The sequence below is a fragment of the Bombina bombina genome, chromosome 3, assembly GCF_027579735.1.
Source record: "Bombina bombina isolate aBomBom1 chromosome 3, aBomBom1.pri, whole genome shotgun sequence".
Taxonomy (NCBI): Eukaryota; Metazoa; Chordata; class Amphibia; order Anura; family Bombinatoridae; genus Bombina; species Bombina bombina.
This window is the reverse complement of record NC_069501.1, coordinates 884,780,289-884,799,754: the sequence shown is the minus strand read 5'-3', so window position 1 is coordinate 884,799,754 and position 19,466 is coordinate 884,780,289.

The following is a 19,466-nucleotide window of genomic DNA, read 5'->3' as shown; positions in this document are numbered from 1 at the left end:
ATCCTGCAGTGCCAGACGTGTCCCCCTGCTTAAGCCAGTACATGTCTGGGCCCGTCTGAAGTATACTAGAGAGCATTTGGATGATCCAGAAGCGGATTGGGAGAATGTCATATGGTCAGATGAAACCAAAGTAGAACTGTTTGGTAGAAGCACAACTCGTTGTGTTTGGAGGAGAGAGAATGCTGAGTTGCAAACAAAGAACACCATACCTACTGTGAAGCATGGGGGTGGCAACATCATGCTTTGGGGCTGTTTCTCTGCGAAGGGAACAGGACAACTGATCCGTGTACATGAAAGAATGAATGGGGCCATGTATCGTGAGATTTTGAGGGCAAACCTCCTTCCATCAGCAAGGGCATTGAAGATGAAACGTGGCTGGATCTTTCAGCATGACAATGATCCCAAACACACCGCCTGGGCAATGAAGGAGTTGCTTCGTAAGAAGCATTTCAAGGTCCTGGAGTGGCCTAGCCAGTCTCCAGATCTCAACCCCATAGAAAACCTTCAGAGGGAGTTAAAAGTCCGTGTTGCCCAGCGAAAGCCCCAAAACATCACTGCTCTAGAGGAGATCTGCATGCAGGAATGGGCCAACATACCAGCAACAGTGTGTGACAACCTTGTGAAGACTTACAGAAAACGTTTGACCTCTGTCATTGCCAACAAAGGATATATGACAAAGTATTGAGATGAACTTTTGATATTGACCAAATACTTATTTTCCACCATAATATGCAAATAAATTATTTCCAAATCAGACAATGTGATTGTCTGGATTTGTTTCCACAATTTGTCTCTCATAGTTGAGGTATACCTATGATGAAAATTACAGGCCTCTCTCATCTTCTTAAGTGGGAGAACTTGCACAATTGGTGGCTGACTAAATACTTTTTTGCCCCACTGTATATATATATATATATATATATATATATATATATACACACACACACACACACATACAGTGAAATTCATTCCATATAGAAGAACAACACATTCTTCATATTTACATTAACAACCCCAGTCAAAATACACCTATATGCAAAAATTGGCCCTAGATGTATGTTCTATATATGGGCTTTTACATAAACGCTGTTATGTCTATATCTATATTCAAACCCTTGGGATGTAAACTTTTAAGTTTCTGGATCCAGAATGTTTCTTGTTTCCTTAAACTAATGAGCCTATTGTTGCAGCTATTAGGTATCCAATCAATGGCTTGTATTTTCAAAGTTCTGGGGTCACCCCCATGGAATTCTGTAAAATGGAGGGGTACACTATGTTTATCGCAGTTTTCTATGATGTTATATAGATGTTCTGAAACTCTGCACCTGATCTTCCTTTTTGTGCGCCCTATATAGATCTTGTCACAACCACAGGTTAAAAGATATACTACATATGTAGTGTCACAAGTACACCTACTTCGAATATTAAAAGATCGAGTTTAGTTATTGCCTATTCTGTTTTTGTTGGTGAGCCTTTGATTTAATGAGGTTCCCTCTAATAGTGCATATTTGAGCTTCCCAGATGGTGGAGGGAGATAATTGATCAGTAGACCCCTCACTGTCTGTAAAATATGTATCTCTATTAATATTTTTACGCATATTACAAGTCCTCTTTCCACATTTATATGTGCCTGGTTTCAAACCAGATTTCGGCTTTAACTTGTTATTGGAATTGGAACCACTAGCAATATGAAAGGGGTATATCTAGGGAAAAATATTTTGTCTTTAATACTCTATGCAGATTATCTACTTATTTTCCTCAGCAATACTGCCCAGAGCATCCCCCAACTAATTCATATTATAGATATTTACAGTTCCATCTCAGGATATAAAATCAATGTATTAAAATCAGAGTTACTCTGGATCCTGAGAACTCCCTGTAGCATAGAAAGCCATCCTTTTAAAGAAGTAAAAGTTCTTAAATATCTTGGTATAAATCTTAGCATGGATCCGTCCTAGTGGTACATGCTTAATTACCCTGTTTTTTTTTAATATTGTAAGAAAAAACTAGAGCAGTGTATGAATTTGCCTCTCTCTTTTTCAGCACGAGTCACGTTAATCAAGGTAGTTTTATTTTCTAAATTGCTATATCTGCTTCAAAACCTACTTTTATTGCTATCTAGGAAAGACATAGATATGTTTAATCGTCTATGTTCTCATTTCATATGGCAAGGTAAAAGACCACGAGTATCTATGAGGAAACTATCTATGGATAAAAGTGCTGCTGGAATGGCGTTCCCGAATATTGAATATTATAATTGGGCTTCCTTGTTCAAATAACCGGTAGACTGGATCACTAAAAAAAGAATATGTAATTTTCCTGGAAATAGAATCAGATCTAGTTTTTCCATTCTCTTTAAACATACTTCTCCATTGTCCTTTATCCAATAATATTATCAATATGATATCATTCACTAATATTATAAAAGTATGGCACAAAATATGTTCTGAAGTAAATGTTATACCATATGTTTCAAATTACTTACCGATTGCGGGTAACCCTGAATTTTCCGCTGGGTTAGGGCGATCAATTTTTTTTTAAAGGTGGGAAAACCAAGGGCTTATATTTATCTATCAGCTGGTCGAAACTTTAACCTGCCATATGAAATCCTTTTGTCAGATTGTTGCAGAATTTGGAATTTCAAGAGCTGATTTTTTCGCATACCTCCAGTTGCGACACTATGTGCAAGCGATTAAAACAAAATATGGCTCGGACTGGTCACTTGGTAATTTAGCAGATACTATTAAAGTTTACTCGAAAGGAAAGTTTTCAGTTTCTAAGTTTTATTCCATTCTGGTTCGCCATATAGGCCAGCAATATATGAATGCTCTGCTAATTAAATGGAATAAATTGTTTTCAGAGGTAACTCTGGAGGATATTCAATCAAGTTTTCTATTAACTAAGAAAACAAAAACCTTGAATGCATGTAAAGAATCCCAATTTAAATTAATTAATATGATCTACATTACGCCAAAAAAAATAGGAGGCTGGTATATGAAGGGGAATTTGTGCTCTAGATGTAGCTCTGACAAGGCAGACCTTTTGCACTGCTTTTGGTGGTGCCGTAAAATACACCAGTATAGGTCGAAAATTAATTTCTGGCTCAACAGAGTTTTGGATTCGCAGATTTTATTGAATAGCCAACAGATTGTCACTCTTGTCAGACCCGACAAAACATTTACGAATACCCCCCTAATTAATACTGTAATATTGATTGGACAAATTTTGATATTAGAAAAATGGAAAGCTAGTTTAGTGCCGAGTATTATGGAGTTTTCTAAACTAATTGAGACACAGATAATAATAGAACAATATAATGTCCCGAATTTTAATGAAAACCAGTTAGAACTTTTTTTGCCAAATGGAGTAAGGTTATCCAATTAATGCCAGCACGGTCACAAAAACAACTGATCTACTCATTTAGGCAATCCATATTTTTCCAAATAAATATTCTTAACAGTAATTTTCCTATAACATGGGTGAACTAAAAAGAGATGAACATTTAAAAGTAGTGTTGATCCATAATAAAATGTGGATATAGGCACTGCTGAAATCAGACAGAGAAGCCCACAGTATGCTTTACTTAACAAGTAATTCCAGTAGCCATGAAGGTGAGGCTTTTTCAGAAGCAGTCTTTGAAAATAACATAACAGTGACAAATACCTTTTATTGTAAGACAACTGACAAGTGCTTCTACACACGCCTGCACCACGCACAGTCAAAGTGTGAGGGATAAAGACAGCCAAACAAGTACCCACACCGTGATCCGGTGTACAGACAGGCAAAATAATGAACGGTATTTCACTGTAACAAAAATCTTCACTCACCCCCACGGCAATACATCCAAAAATGACAGTCTCACCCGTCCTGACAAAGTGATTCAATTCATCTGTGGCAGCGTCTCAGAGCAGCTCCATAGCCGACGCCATTCCTCACACACGCTGGAACATCAGGTGACCGGAAGTAAGAAGCGGCTGTGTAATACTGGATTGCGGTGAATTCTTTTACATATACCAATGGTGGAAGTGCTATGAACGGTTCAGAACCAAAGTGGATAGCTTATATGTACTGGACAGATTGAACCTAAACTATAGTGCTTATTCTAAGTTTGCTCATATTGTACACTGGACTGTGACCTTAAAATGGAGGAAGATATGGATACAGAATTTTTATTGTTTAAAGATGTGGATGAGGACAATTTAGAACTACTGGACTTGGAAGATGTTTTTAAGTTTGACTCACTTTTGACAAAGTTGTATTGGGAGATCTGTTCCAGGACTATGAGTATTTGAAGTTAAAGGAACAAAAGCTTAAATGGGACAAGTGGATTTTGAATAAATATTTACAGTTAAAATTGATACCCAGGGGCCTTCGCCTAAATAAATTCCCTACGTATGAAATAACGGATCAGGACTTTATCAAACGCTGGAATTTGGCTCTTACTGACTGTTCCCTTGTACTAATTTCCCTGTTGATAGAATACAAAGACATATTGTTAGCTGAGATCAGTACCAAAATTTGTAAAATCCAGTCAGATATGGATAGATACAGAGATTATGAAGTGTTTTTGAGATTTGATGCTATCTGTAAGAAAACTCTAGAGGAATCCAAAAAATTGCTTATTCAAGCTAAACATAGCAAATTCTTACGTGATCAGAAAGACTATACACAGGGTAAAGTTTATTTATGGCGTTGACACCAAAGGAACAAATCCTGGTATCAGTTTGACAACCAGGATCTTCCTTCAGACGAGAGCTATAGTCAAAACAACAAAAACAAGAATAAGAACAAGAGATGTGGCTACCGACAGTATAGAGGAAATAGGAAAGAACAGGCTGTTTCATCCAATGAGACCCCCAAAAAGGTAACTTTTTCTGACTCAGAGGGAGAACCTTCTGACGAAGATAGATTTGCATCAAGTACCGATGGGGCCTCAGGGGATGATTTTTCAGCAGGTGATGAGGAACAACCAGACCAGGGATGTGAGAGGATAAAGACTAGTAGCTCCACTACACTAAACGGTGATTTAGGAGCTAAACCAAAGGTTAAAGCTGGATACACGGCTCCAAAAATCTCTAAGCCTCAGGTTTTCACAGGGCTCAGAACCAATTCGAGGGGGGACACACACAAAAAAGTGACCACCCCAAACCACCCCAAACCCCCTGGGGGTCAATCAGGAGCAAACAAGATACCAGTTAAGACAAAACAAAAGACGAAGCAAGTACCAATAGATATGGTGATTAACTTATCTTCCCATGTGTTATCAGAGCATGAGAGAAGGGTACTTAACTATGGTCTGGGGTTTGTACCATACAGAAATTTTGACCTATTCCAGACCATAGTTGATGTGAACAAGTTGGTTTGTGACCTGTTTGTAAATATTATTCTAACCATGAGAACCATGCTCAGGTACACGTTGGAGCAAGTAGAGTAGTCACATTTTACAATTTAGATTTCCAAGAAAGGTGTGCCATAGTGTCATTAGAAGGCCTACTCTATGAGGGAGGTGGTACATCAGGATATCCATCTATATCCATACCTAGTGTGAAACCAAAATCATCCTTTTACCCCATCCATGCCAGGGGTAAAGCTCTCGAAGTCTTCCATCAGAGAGTAGTTGAAGATCTTACCAATTTGTCTTTAAGAGGTATGCCTGGAACACACAACTTAACCATCAAGGAGAAGTCCGCGTTAGTTGATTTACAACACAATGATAATATAATCATTAAGCAATCGGATAAAGGGGGCAGTGTAGTAGTAATGAATAAAGATAGCTACATTGCTGAGGCCCTTAGACAACTGAATGATCCCAAAACATACTACCATCTTCAAGGAGACCCCTCAGCTAGATTTACATGAGAGTTATGTCATTTACTTGATGAGGCGGTGGAGGATGGGTTGATGGATGTTGTAACCGCAAACCAGCTAATGGTTAAAAACCCAGTTATCCCCATCTTCCACCACCTTCCCAAAGTACACAAGAGTCTAGTAAACGTGAAAGGCAGAACTATCTTTGCTGGCATTGGTTCTATGTTAGAGCTACTATCGCAATGGGTAGACCACTTCCTGCAGCCTCTGGTTCCCAGGCTACTGAGTTACATAAGGGATACTACCCAGGCCCTAAGAGTCATGGAATAAGTGACATGGGAGGAGGAGTACAGTTGGCTAACTATTGATGTGGTCTCACTGTACTCCTCCATCCCTCATGAGTTTAGTCTGAGAGCAGTTGAGTTCTATTTGGACTTATATACTGATCTAACTCAAGGTATGAAGGAGTTGATTGTATATGCTGTAAAATTCCTTCTGGAACATAACTTCTTCATGTTTCAGGGTGGATACTACCTCCAGAGGCGTGGGACCGCTATGGGGGCAAAATTTTCCCCTTCCTACGCTAACCTCTTTATGGGGTGGTGGGAGAGGACCCACGTCTTTGGAGGTGGTGGCATACCCCAATCAGGGTGTATTATTAAATACATCCGTTTTATTGATGACTTGTTGTTGGTCTGGTCAGCCGACCAGATAAAGGCCAATGAATTTGTGCAGCAACTGAATGCCAATGAAATCTGTATTCAATTCACTCATGAATGGAAGAAAGATACAATATCCTTTTTGGATATAACCCTGAAAGGTCTATCACAGGAAAAAATGGTTGTCTCATCCTAGTACAGAAAACCTATCTCTGGCAACAGTTTGTTGCACGCGAAAAGCAACCACCCCAGACATGTGTTCAGGGGTATAACAAAAGATCAATTCATGAGGGTGCGGCGAAACTGTAAACAGGATGATACATTTCAGAATGAGAGCACTGACCTGAAGAGCAGGCTTAAAGAAAGGGGCTACCCAAGTGGGATGGTGGATAAAGCTCACAAGGTAGTGAGTAAGATGGAGAGATCACGTTTGCTTACTGATAAGAATAAGAAAAAGAAGGAAAGATTGCCTAACAGTCAGTCAAAACCCAAGTTTATCACCTCTTTCTCAAATCAGTACAAAGAGATTTGTGATATAGTTGATAAAAATTTACCCATACTGATGGGAGATGTCAAATTAAGGGAGAAGATCGAGACATTGACTTCCTGAGGGAGGGGCATTACAGAAGTGGAGCACGCCCGAGCTCACCTGTGTGTGAACACCTGAACAGCAGATCCCCCGCCATAGCCTTATTGTGGAGTTGGAATTAATACTCTACTGGAGGAACTAGTTAGGCGATTGGAAGTCCGAAATACCCCCAAAGGCTGGGTGGGACTAGCCCCAAACATAGAAGCCAAGACGGCAGCCTTAGTGTGGTACTAGAGTAAGACAACAATCTGCAAAGTGCCGGAGCAGCAGTAACTGGAAACAAACCCCAAAGACTTTCAAAACCATATAGAGGAAAGTATCTGCACCTAAAGACATCTCCAGACGGAACCAGACCTAAGCGTGTGGAGTACTGTATGGGCCAGGAGCAGAGGCTGATATCGGTCGAGCTGCGAGAGGTGCCTGGAGAGTGCCCCGGACCCACAAGGTAGTGGCAGAGAGGAGTGCCAAAGAACAAGAGGCTGGCGTAGCGATCCCACCTGGTTGGGAGAGAGAAACAAACTGACCGCTGCAGTAGAACCCGACACTTCCTGACCCCCCACTGTAAGTCGGCGCAGCAGAGTGTCGTCATACCCAAGGCGCGCAGCAATGGAATATCCCCGGCGTGTGCGGAAGAGCAAGCACCAAAAAGCAGAGGCTTGGAAGAAAGTCCACACGACCGTGGGAGAGAGGGTCCGTAGATCAGATGCCGTGAAGAAAGTGGGGGGTAAGTACTGGCATAAAAGCTTAAGTAAAAAGAGAAGACATAACATACAACAAAAAGGTTGTCAGGGTATTAACTTTGAAGGTCTTGATAGCGCTTAGGGTCTGGCTCCCACAGTTATTACGGCAGGTGCTAAAACAAAAATTTAAACTTTAGTAAATACAAAGTAAAGGTATAACAGTGCTGCCGCTGCTTCACATCACTAGCTTCAATATTTGTTAATAAGCCCTAAAAAACACCAGGGCCCAAGGAGAGAATAACTTTTGCCAAATACAACAAGCATTTAGTGTTCTGAAAACACAAAGAAATAAGTATAATAAAGGCTGCAATCAATACATGCAGCGAACTTGGGGGAACCTAAAAGTGGAGACTATTAACACAATGTGTGAAGCCTGAGAGATAAATTGTGGAAATACTTTGTAACAATTGTTAAAGGGACATTGCAGCAACGCAATTGAGCAAGGACTGTACAGAGCCACAATACAAAGAATCAATTTCATATGCACTCCTTTGAGAGCAATTTAAAAACAGAAACTGTGATATGATTAATTCTAAGAATTAATGTCTGTATCTTATGCATAGTGTGCTATATAAGTCCATAAGCTGTGGGGGTATAGCAGATTCTTCATAGAAGTGTAATATACGAGATATTAAGGTATAAAAGAACCCAGACTCTTGACAGTAATATTGGGCGGTTTTCTCACTCTTAGGGAAGCTGAAGTCAATTGTAAAGGCTAACCAGATTAAAGGAAGGTTGTGGGTTCTATTACTATATTCTTATATGTAACAAGTCTGTTTTTAAAGAAAGAACCTCAGTATAAGGGTGAGAAGTAATGAATGCACTAGACAGATAAAAAAGATATGTGTGAATACTTGCATATATTGTATGTAATCTAATTTCTTTTTCTTATTGGGAAAAAGGTGGAGTATGGATTAGTGGTTGGATAGCAACAGATACCATTGGCAATTTAACCCAATAGACAGGTATCTAGGGCCAGAACACAGAACACTTTCTTAAAACAAACATCACACAACATCAACACAACTGATGATTATTCTCTAATTCACAACAAATAGTAGCACACAAAGCACTCTTTTTTTTTTCCCCTCATAGAACACACCACTAATAAAGGAATAAATTAACACACCAATATTCACAGAGCACGCCAACAGAAGTGGCTGGAGAAAGGCCAATATAGGGCTTTTTTTTTTTTCCCCCTGTCTTCCTCTCCATTCACATTACACATAAGCACGTTTATGGGTGGTCATTTATGGAAAAATTTATCACAAATACAAAGCTCAGATTCCCGGCAATGCCATTAAAGAAGGACAAAAAAAGTAAAATGGTACTGGATACAGGCCCAGAGCCTACGCCAGAAACACTAACCCATAGAACAGATAGCCCTGAAAACCAAATGACAACCAACCAACTAGCCGAGCTACTTCTTCCACAATTTGATATAGTTAAAAAAGAAATTGCGGGACTCTCACTAGAGATCAAACAATTTGCAAAAAGAATTATAGAAGTCGAAGCAAGAGTTTCTGAAATGGAAGACAGAGCTAATAAATATGAAGGGACTATATCAAATCATACGAATAAATTAAACAGTCTGCAAGAGAAAATAGATGATTTAGAAGATAGATCCTGCAGAAATAATATCAGAATAGTGGGTCTACCTGAGAGTACAGAATATAGTGATTTATTAACATTTGGTTCAACCACACTCCCCCAACTCTTAGGGATGCAGCCACCGTTAGACAAACTAACAGTAGAGAGAGCACACAGAACAGGCAGCAGCAGGAAATATTCAGATAGCAATATAAGACAAAGAATGGTAATAATAAGATATCTAAATTTTCAGGATAAAATCAACATCATGAGACAGCATAGGAAGGCACAGCCACTAATGATAGGTACAAAACCTATACATATATTTCAAGATTACTCTGTTGATACATCCTCAAAAAGAAAGGTGATGGCACCCTATTGTACAGCCCTATTAAAAGCGGGCTGTAGGGCCACCTTAAGATACCCAGCAAAAATAGCCATAGCTGAGACAGAGGGATTCACGATACTGACCACAGTAGAAGAGGCTGAATCATATTGCACAAAAAGTAATATTAAAATATGACATAAGTGAGCGTCTGACATAATTCAGACGACATAAGGCTAAATCTTTAGTATGAAACAAATGGATTTAGGATATTATATTTTTTTAAACAATTTATGCCTATATGGCAAATAAAGTATGAAAACCTTAACACAGTGTCTTTTAGAACTGTGCTCTTTCCCTCCTCCTCCCCCTACCCAAAGATGGGAGTACTGGAGATTTTAATAGAGAGTCGGATAGTTTACCAATCTCGCATTTTTTTTATTTCTTTGTTCTTATCTCTCTGGTATTTTGTTTTCGATAGTGTCAGAATAAAATGCAGTCTACTCTTAATTTAGTATCGTGGAATGTGGGAGGAATCACCTCCCCCATTAAACGTAAACACATTTTAAAAACTTTAAAACAATACACTCCAGATATCATCTTTTTACAAGAATTACATCTGAAAGAAAAGGAAATACCTAAACTTAAAGCTAACTGGATCTCCGAAATAGTAGCGACCCCTTGTAATAAAAGAAAATGTGGGGTAGCAATCTTGTTTAATAATAAGATCGCATATAAAATTAGAAAACAAGAGTTAGATCCAGAGGGAAGGTACATGATTATTCAAGTTGAGATCAATACTAAAATCTGGTCATTCTGTAATATATATGGACCAAACAAATTAGACATCAAGTTTTGGGACAAAATAAAAAGTAAATTAACTCCATTTATAGGAGAGAACTTGATAATGGCTGGTGATTTTAATCTAACAATGTATCCAGAGATGGACAGGTTTCGCATAAAACACAAACATGACTATATAAGGGAGGCAAGACTACTGAGAGAGATAAGCAAGACACTAAAACTGAAAGATATCTGGAGGTTAAAGAATCCAGATAAACGTAATTATTCATGTGAATCTAAGTCACATAAAAATTTCTCTAGGATAGACATGTTCCTAATAGAGGAAAATCTGCTCACATTAGATATCGATACACAAATAGCAGAGATAATAATATCAGACCATGCTATCATTTCTATGCAGATAAAAACATCACAGATAACAGGTTCAAAATTTAATACATTCCGCTTCCCAAGTTATATGGCAAATAATAAACGATTTGTAAACTGGCTACAAGGGAAATGGAATGAATATTATCTGTCCAATAAAGCATTTACCAATAAAACAGAATTTTTTTGGGAAGCCGGAAAAGCCGTGCTTAGAGGGGAAATTAAGTCTTACATGATTAAGATTAAAAAAAAAATAAACACAGAGAACTACAATTGGCGTGTCAACTTAGAAATAGCTATAATACATACTTAAATCAACCAAATACAGGCACATGGAAAAAATACACCGAAGCTAAGGCTGAAAGAGAAATCTTTCTGAAAAATAAATGGGCCGTGGAAGAGTCGAGAATAAGAAACATCTATCAGGGCTACCAAGGAATAGCAGCAAAACATTTAGCTAAAATTACAAACATAGAAAAGCTAAAAACATTATCACACTTATTAAAACTGACACAGGAGCGCACAAAGAAAACACAGAAATTCGCAAAGCTTTTTATAATTTTTTATAAAGATCTATATGCAGAGTCATATGTCAATATAGACGGAAAAAATACATTCTGGAAGAAAATAAAACCACCTCAAATAACAGTAGAAACATTAGAACAGATCAATAACCCGATTACAGTAGCAGAAGTAGAAGATGCAATTAATAAGGCAAAAGTAAATAAAGCACCGGGTCCGGATGGCCTCACTGCAGAATTTTATAAGATATTAAAAGAAGATCTTATATTAACACTAACCAAATTATATAATACATACTATATACAAAATGAAATGAAATCACCATATTTTCAGGACGCAATAATAACATTGATTCATAAGAAAGATAAACCACTAGAGGATATGGGTTCATATCGACCCATATCATTATTAAACAACGATTATAAAATATGTATGTATATAATAGTTGAAAGATTGAAAAAAGCCATCGGTGAGATAATACACGTAGATCAGTCTGGCTTCATGCCAGGAAGGAATGCAGTGCGGAATACCCGGAGGGTGCTACTTATTTTGGAGCATTATTACTATAAATTACAGCATCATAGTAAAAGTAGAAATATAGACCTGGCTTTAGTAACAATCGATGCCGAAAAGGCATTCGATTCTCTCATATGGGACCATCTGTTTACCTCTCTCAGTGGTTTTGGATTCTCAGGGAAGTTGATTGAATTCTTAAAATGAATCTACAACAAACCTCGGTCTCAACTGCTAGTAAACGGAGATCTCATGCAGTATATAACTCTTCATAGGGGGACCCGACAAGGATGCCCACTATCACCATTGCTATTTAATATAGCACTAGAGCCATTTGCAATCAGACTTAGAAACGAAGTAAAGGGGATTAAGATAGGAAAACAGCAACCCATTATCTCGCTATATGCAGATGATATTTTATTATTTTTGCAAAATACAAAAGTGAACATTCCCAAGATACTAGAACTAATTAATAACTATAGCCAATTTTCGGGATATAAAATTAATAGAAAAAAATCAGAAATATTATGGATAAATAAAACGAGACAAAAGCTATTCAAAGCAGGTCTTTAAAGAAGTTGAACATATAAATTATCTTGGAATCTCTTTAGGCAAGGAACCCAAGGCATGGTACAGTCTTAATTATGACAAACTGTTTGACAAATTGGCGAAAGATCTGAAACGGTGGAATATATTGTATCTCTCACTCACCGCAAAAGTAATGCTTATAAAAACAATTTTTTTTCCCCGGCTGATGTTTTTATTACAAAACCTACCGATACTGATAAAAAGGAAAGATATAAACAGGTACAATAGTCTTTGTGCAGAATTTATCTGGGGGGAAAAAAGACACGCATTATCAGTGGAAAAACGTACACAACTTAAAAAGTACGGGGGATTAGCGCTCCCCAACCTGAAAAACTATAACTGGGTGACACTGATGAAATTTGGGGCAGACTGGGTAACAGAAGCTAATTATGTGACTTTTTTTTAAATAGAATCAGACCTGGTTAAGCCATTTAATTTAAAATCTATATTGCACCATCCCTATAACAAACTACCGAGTAATATTTGTAGAATGTCTACATTTGTTAACATAATACAAGCATGGCAGAAGTATTTGAAAGCATTAGGGTACAAATATCAGACTTCATATTACCTTCCTATTATAGGTACCCCTGACTTAAGTCCAGGCATCGAAAACAAAGTTTTTAAGAATTGGGGAGAGAAGGGACTGATATATATGGCTCAGTTACAACAAGCAGCCCCAAGATTAATATATACGTTCCAGGAACTGACTCATACATATAAACTTGAGGCAAAAGACTTTTACGCATATCTTCAAATAAGAAATTATTTTTTTAAGATGTTATCTGCATATGGCGAGGATTGGGACAAACCGGAAGTAGACTCAGGGATTAAATTATATAAAGCGGGTAGACGCTCTATTTCTTACTGGTATAAAGCAATATTAATCAAAACAGGATTAAATCATTTACATAGATTGAGTGATACTCTAGCCCAATTCTTCCCAAATATACAAATTGAGGATATAGAAAATAGTATAGACATGGCAGATAAAGCTACGCTATCAATTAACTGGAGAGAATCTCAAATCAAGGTAATTAATAGTTACTATTTAACTCCTTATAGAATGAGTAAATGGGTAAACAAAAATAAGACGGTCAATTGCTTTAAATGTAGTGAAGAAAGAGCAGATCTCTTACATTGTCTGTGGTTGTGTCCCAAGATCCGGCAATATTGGTCCAAGATAAATTTTTGGGTAAACAAATACAAGAAAACTTCCAGTTAATACCTCAACACATATTTCTACTACTAAAAAATAGAACAAACACAGGAGAACGACGATTAATAAACCTAACTATTTTAGTGGCCCGCGGCTTAATTTTTAAAAAATGGAAATCGCAGGACCCCCCTAAATTGGCCGAATTTTCTAATGTTATGAAACAACAAATGGCCAGTGAACTTCAGGATATAAAACCAAATTCAGAAAAACAATTTAGACGCTACTTTTCTAAATGGAAAGCAGTTATTTTGTCATGGCCACAAGCAGCACAATTACTTTTTATTGCACCTATAAAAAATGCATTACCTTTTATTACTTTAATAGTGGAAGAGTTCTTACCCCCATACTGGTTATAAACAGAAGCGGGAATGAATAACTGTTTATTTTAACCCCTTAATGACAACTGACGTACCAGGTACGTCATGCAAAAACTAACTGTTAATGACAATAGACTTACCTGGTACGTCAGTTGTCTAACAGAGTGCTGGAAGTGATCACAATCACTTCCAGCAGCTCTGAGGGTATTGCAGTGATGCCTCGATATGGAGGCATCCTGCAATACCCCTTTACAAGACACTCTGTGGCCCTCTCTGCACCGTTAGCAATGGTGCCGATGGTGCCGTTGTCTGGGTGGGAGGAGGGAGCGTGTGCGCGCGTGCACGAGGGGGGCGCGCGTGTGCACGGGCGTGCGTGTGCACTGGGGCGCGCGTGCACGTGCACACATTAGCCACACTGACACCAATGAAGTAAGGAAGGGGAAAAAAAAGTTTATATTTTTTTCTTTACATATAAAAGGATCTGGGAGGGGGTGGGGGTATTGTGGGGGGGCTGCTACACTACAGAAATAATTCAAAATAAAAATAAAAAAGTTATAAATAAAATTTAAATACTTTGGTTTGTGGGGCCAAACTGGGTACTGGCAGACAGCTGCCAGTACCCAAGATGGCGGTAATTAGGTAGGGGAGAGGGTTAGAGAGCTGGAGGGGGGGGATCAGGGAGGTTGGTGCTAAGGTAGGGGTCCATCACAACTAAAATATTTTATTATTTTTATTTAAAAAAAAAACAACAACTTTTATTTAACTCTTTTATTTAGTACTGGCAGACTTTCTGCCAGTACTTAAGATGGCGGGAACAATTGTGGGGTGGGGTAGGGAAGAGAGCTGTTTGGGAGGGATCAGGGGGTGGGATGTGTCAGGTGGGAGGCTGATCTCTAAAATTAACCCTGCAAGCTCCCTAATTTAACCCCTTCACTGCTGGGCATAATTCACGTGTGGTGCGCAGCAGCATTTAGCGGCCTTCTAATTACCAAAAAGCAATGCCAAAGCCATATAAGTCTGCTATTTCTGAACGAAGGGGATCCCAGAGAAGCATTTACAACCATTTGTGCCATAATTGCAGAAGCTGCTTGTAAATAATTTCAGTGGGAAACCTAAAGTTTGTGACAAAATATGTGAAAAAGTGAACTTTTTTTTTTATCGCATTTGGCGGTGAAATGGTGGCATGAAATATACCAAAATGGGCCTAGATCAATACTTTGGGATGTCTTCTAAAACAAAATATATACATGTCAAGGGATATTCAGGTATTCCTGACAGATATCAGGGTTCCAATGTAACTAGCGCTAATTTTGAAAAAAAGTGGTTTGGAAATAGCAAAGTGCTACTTGTATTTATTGCCCCATAAATTGCAAAAAAAGCAAAGAACGTGTAAACATTGGGTATTTCTAAACTCAGGACAAAATTTATAAACTATTTAGCATGGGTGTTTTTTGGTGATTGTAGATGTGTAACAGATTTTGGGGGTCAAAGTTAGAAAAAGTGTGTTTTTTTTCCATTTTTTCCTCATATTTTTTCATTTTTTTTCAGTAAATTATAAGATATGATGAAAATAATGGTATCTTTAGAAAGTTCATTTAATGGCGAGAAAAACGGTATATAATATGTGTGGGTACAGTAAACGAGTAAGAGGAAAATTACAGCTAAACGCAAACACTGCAGAAATGTAAAAATAGCCATTGTCATTAAGGGTAAGAAAATTGAAAAATGGTCCGGTCATTAAGGGGTTAATATTGGTAACTAGGATAGAAACACTGCATATGTGGAGAGAATGAAAAGGGGAAAGCGGGGGGGGGGGGAGGAGAATGGAGCACAAGACCTCGTTGGTTTTCATAAAGCAGGTAGAATCCAATGATCTCTCTAAAGTATAGCAAGTTTCCCCAAATAATGTAAAAAATACAATAGGGAATCCAATCTATGGCTTAAACAATAGAAGGGGTGCACCTGGACAATGGTCTTTGCCCAGGGGTCAAAGATCCCAGGTGCCCAGAATTATATTTACTATTTTTGTGTTTATAGATGTTAATTTACAATACCCTTTAGAAAACCAAATGGAACATTGATATGTAATCTGTAAAGATAGGATAGGCAATAGGTGTATAGTAATTTTCAAGGGCATATTGTATCATTTTATGTTGAATGTATAACGGGTTGTTCCTTCTTTCTGTATGTATTGAACTCATTGCTATGAAAATAAAATAAAAAAGATTCATTAAAAAAAAAAAAATGAAGGGAGAAGATCAAGGGAGGATGTATGTTCGTTGCTAGACGGGCTGCATCGCCGGGCAATATACTCTCACCAAGTATATTCAGGGATGAGAGATCCAGCTCGTGGCTACACCACAATGGAACATACAGATGTGGGAAGAGAACATGCACTTCCTGTGATCATATCAAAATCAGTAGAACTTTCAAGTCTCATAGCACTGATGAGACTTTTGAGACTAAGGGATGTATTAATTGCAGAAGCACACATGTTATCTACCTGATAGATTGTACCACGTGTTTTAAATCCTATGTAGGTAGAACTACTAGAGACGTGGGTACCAGAGTCAGAGAACATCTGTCCTATATATCAGGTGATAAACCATGCTCTGCACTATCAAGGCAGATTTTGGATATTCACAATCAGGATGTGACCAGTTTCAAATGGCAAGCAATAGAACAAATTCCCAAAAAAACAATGTCCCTATAGCAGTAATAAGAATGCCATATAAAGGTTTAGTAACCGGTTATACAGTACTAGTGTATCAAAATGTCCTTGTGGATATATTTTTTTATGATTATCAGTGTTAGGTTTATACCCTGATAGATTTGGATGAAAGAGGCATTTTGGATATATAACATTTTTTCAAGATCATTAACAGTAACCCTTAGTTTACATTATTTTCATGCTATTTCCGTTTTGATGTGGTTACATATGTCTTTAAGGGACAGCATTGGATATGGCTGTATAATTATCTAAGTTCAACTTACCTATTTACTATCCAATATAGTTATATGGGAATCCTTAGGGTTAGTTATGAGACCCCTAAGTTTACGTTAATATTGACTGCATCTATTTATACTTCCATGAATCCCATTTATTCTTCAAGCACATCAATAGTTAACCTGTGTTTGCATGTCCTCATCTAACATACTAAGTACCTAGTCATTTGGTGTTTTTAACCAATCAGGCTCTTTTACTTCCTTTTTGAGGTACAATCAGCTGTTTTAAATTATATCTATGATTACGGTCTTCCGACCGAAACCGGTCAGACTCTGTGCTGGCTCTGTACTTTTTTTGCTATCCTTTCTTTGATTTTTAAATTGATATCTAATAAAGAGTTTTTTATTTAGTGGTTTTGGCAAATGGACTTTTTTTTTCTCTTTTTTTTGACATGGGTGAACTAGGTGGATAAAATAAGTATGTTTTTTTTTTTGTATAATATATCTAAATGAGTATAGATGCACAATGTTACCAGGCAGCTTGGAGAAGGGGTAATGCAGCAATGCATTCAAAGTAAAGGGAGTAACCAATCAAGATTCTGCTTCATAGAACGTCACACAATCCGTTTCCGATATCCAGTCTAATGCAAATTTGCATAAAGCTGCATAGTTATATAATTGGATGTTAGGGCATGCCATGCCACCAAAAGCCTTAGCTAGGGTTAATGTGAGTAAAGAGATACACGTTTTTTTATTCTGCCAGATAAATTTACAAAAAATCCTATTAAGAAGCGCAAAATCTTTTTTATACAAAAGCAGACTTTGGAGAAAATATAATAACTTACGGCTAGATTATGAGTTTTGCATTATAGTGAAAAAGCAGCGTTACCAGGTTATAACGCTGCTTTTTCACTACCGCTGGTATTACCAGTCTTGCAGATTTAGGGGCACCGCACACTTTTTTGGCCTTACCGCAAATCAATTTACGCAAATTGCGTATAGTCTTTTTTCGATGGGATTGTAATAGCGTCAGTATTACAAGCTTGTTCTGGGAGGCCAAAAAGTGAGCGGTACACCCTATCCCGTCAAGATTCATAACGCATTCTAAAGTCAGTAGTTATGAGTTTTACACTACAAAGCTGTAGCATAAAACTCATAACTAAAGTGTTACAAAGTACACTAACACCCATAAACTACCTTTTAATCCATAAACCGAGGCCCTCCCGCATCGCAAACACTAAAATAAAATTATTAACCCCTAATCTGCTGCTCTGGACATCGGCGCCACTATAATAAACATATTAACCCCTAAACCGCCATACTCCCGCATGTCAAACACTAGTCAAATATTATTAACCCCTAATCTGCCACCCCCAATGTCGCCGCCACCTACATAAATTTGTTAACCCCTAATCTACCACTCCCGACATCACCACCACTAGAATAAACATATTAACCCCTAAACCGCTGCACTCCCGCATCAAAAACACTAGTTAAATATTATTAACATCTAATCTGCTGTCCCTAACATCGCCGCCACCTATCTACATTTATTAACCCCTAATCTGCTGCCCCAACATCGCTGCCACTATACTAAAGTTATTAACCTCTAACCCTAAGTCTAACCCTAACCCCCCTAACTTAAATACAATTAAAATAAATCTAAATAAAACTTACTATTAATAATTAAATAATTCCTATTTAAAACTAAATACTTACCTGTAAAATAAACCCTAAGCTAGCTACAATATAACTAATAGTTACATTGTATCTAGTTTAGGGTTTATTTTTATTTTACAGGCAAGTTTGTATTTATTTTAACTAGATAGAATAGTTACTAAATAGTTATTAACAATTTACTAACTACCTAGCTAAAATAAATACAAATTTACCTGTAAAATAAAACCTAACCTAAGTTACAATAAAACCTAACCTAACCTTAAATAAATTCCCTATATTAAATACAATTAACCAAATTCAATACAATTAACTAAATTACAAAAAACAAACACTAAATTACAGAAAATAAAAAACAAATTACAAGATCTTTAAACTAATTACACCTAATCTAATAGCCCTATCAAAATAAAAAAAAGCCCACCCAAAATAAAAAAAAACCCTAGCCTAAACTAAACTACCAATAGCCCTTATAAGGGCCTTTTGCAGGGCATTGCCCCAAAGAAATCAGCTCTTTTACCTGTCAAAAAAAAATACAAACAACTACCCCAACAGTAAAACCCACCACCCACACAACCAACCCCCCAAATAAAATCCTAAATAAAAAAACCTAATCTCCCCTTTGCCCTGAAGAGGGCATTTGGATGGACATTGCCCTTTAAAGGGCATTTAGCTCTATTGCAGCCCAAACCCCTAATCTAAAAATAAAACCCACCCAATACACCCTTAAAAAATCCTAACACTAACCCCCGAAGATCCACTTACAGTTTTGATGAGCCGACATCCATCCTCAACGAAGACGG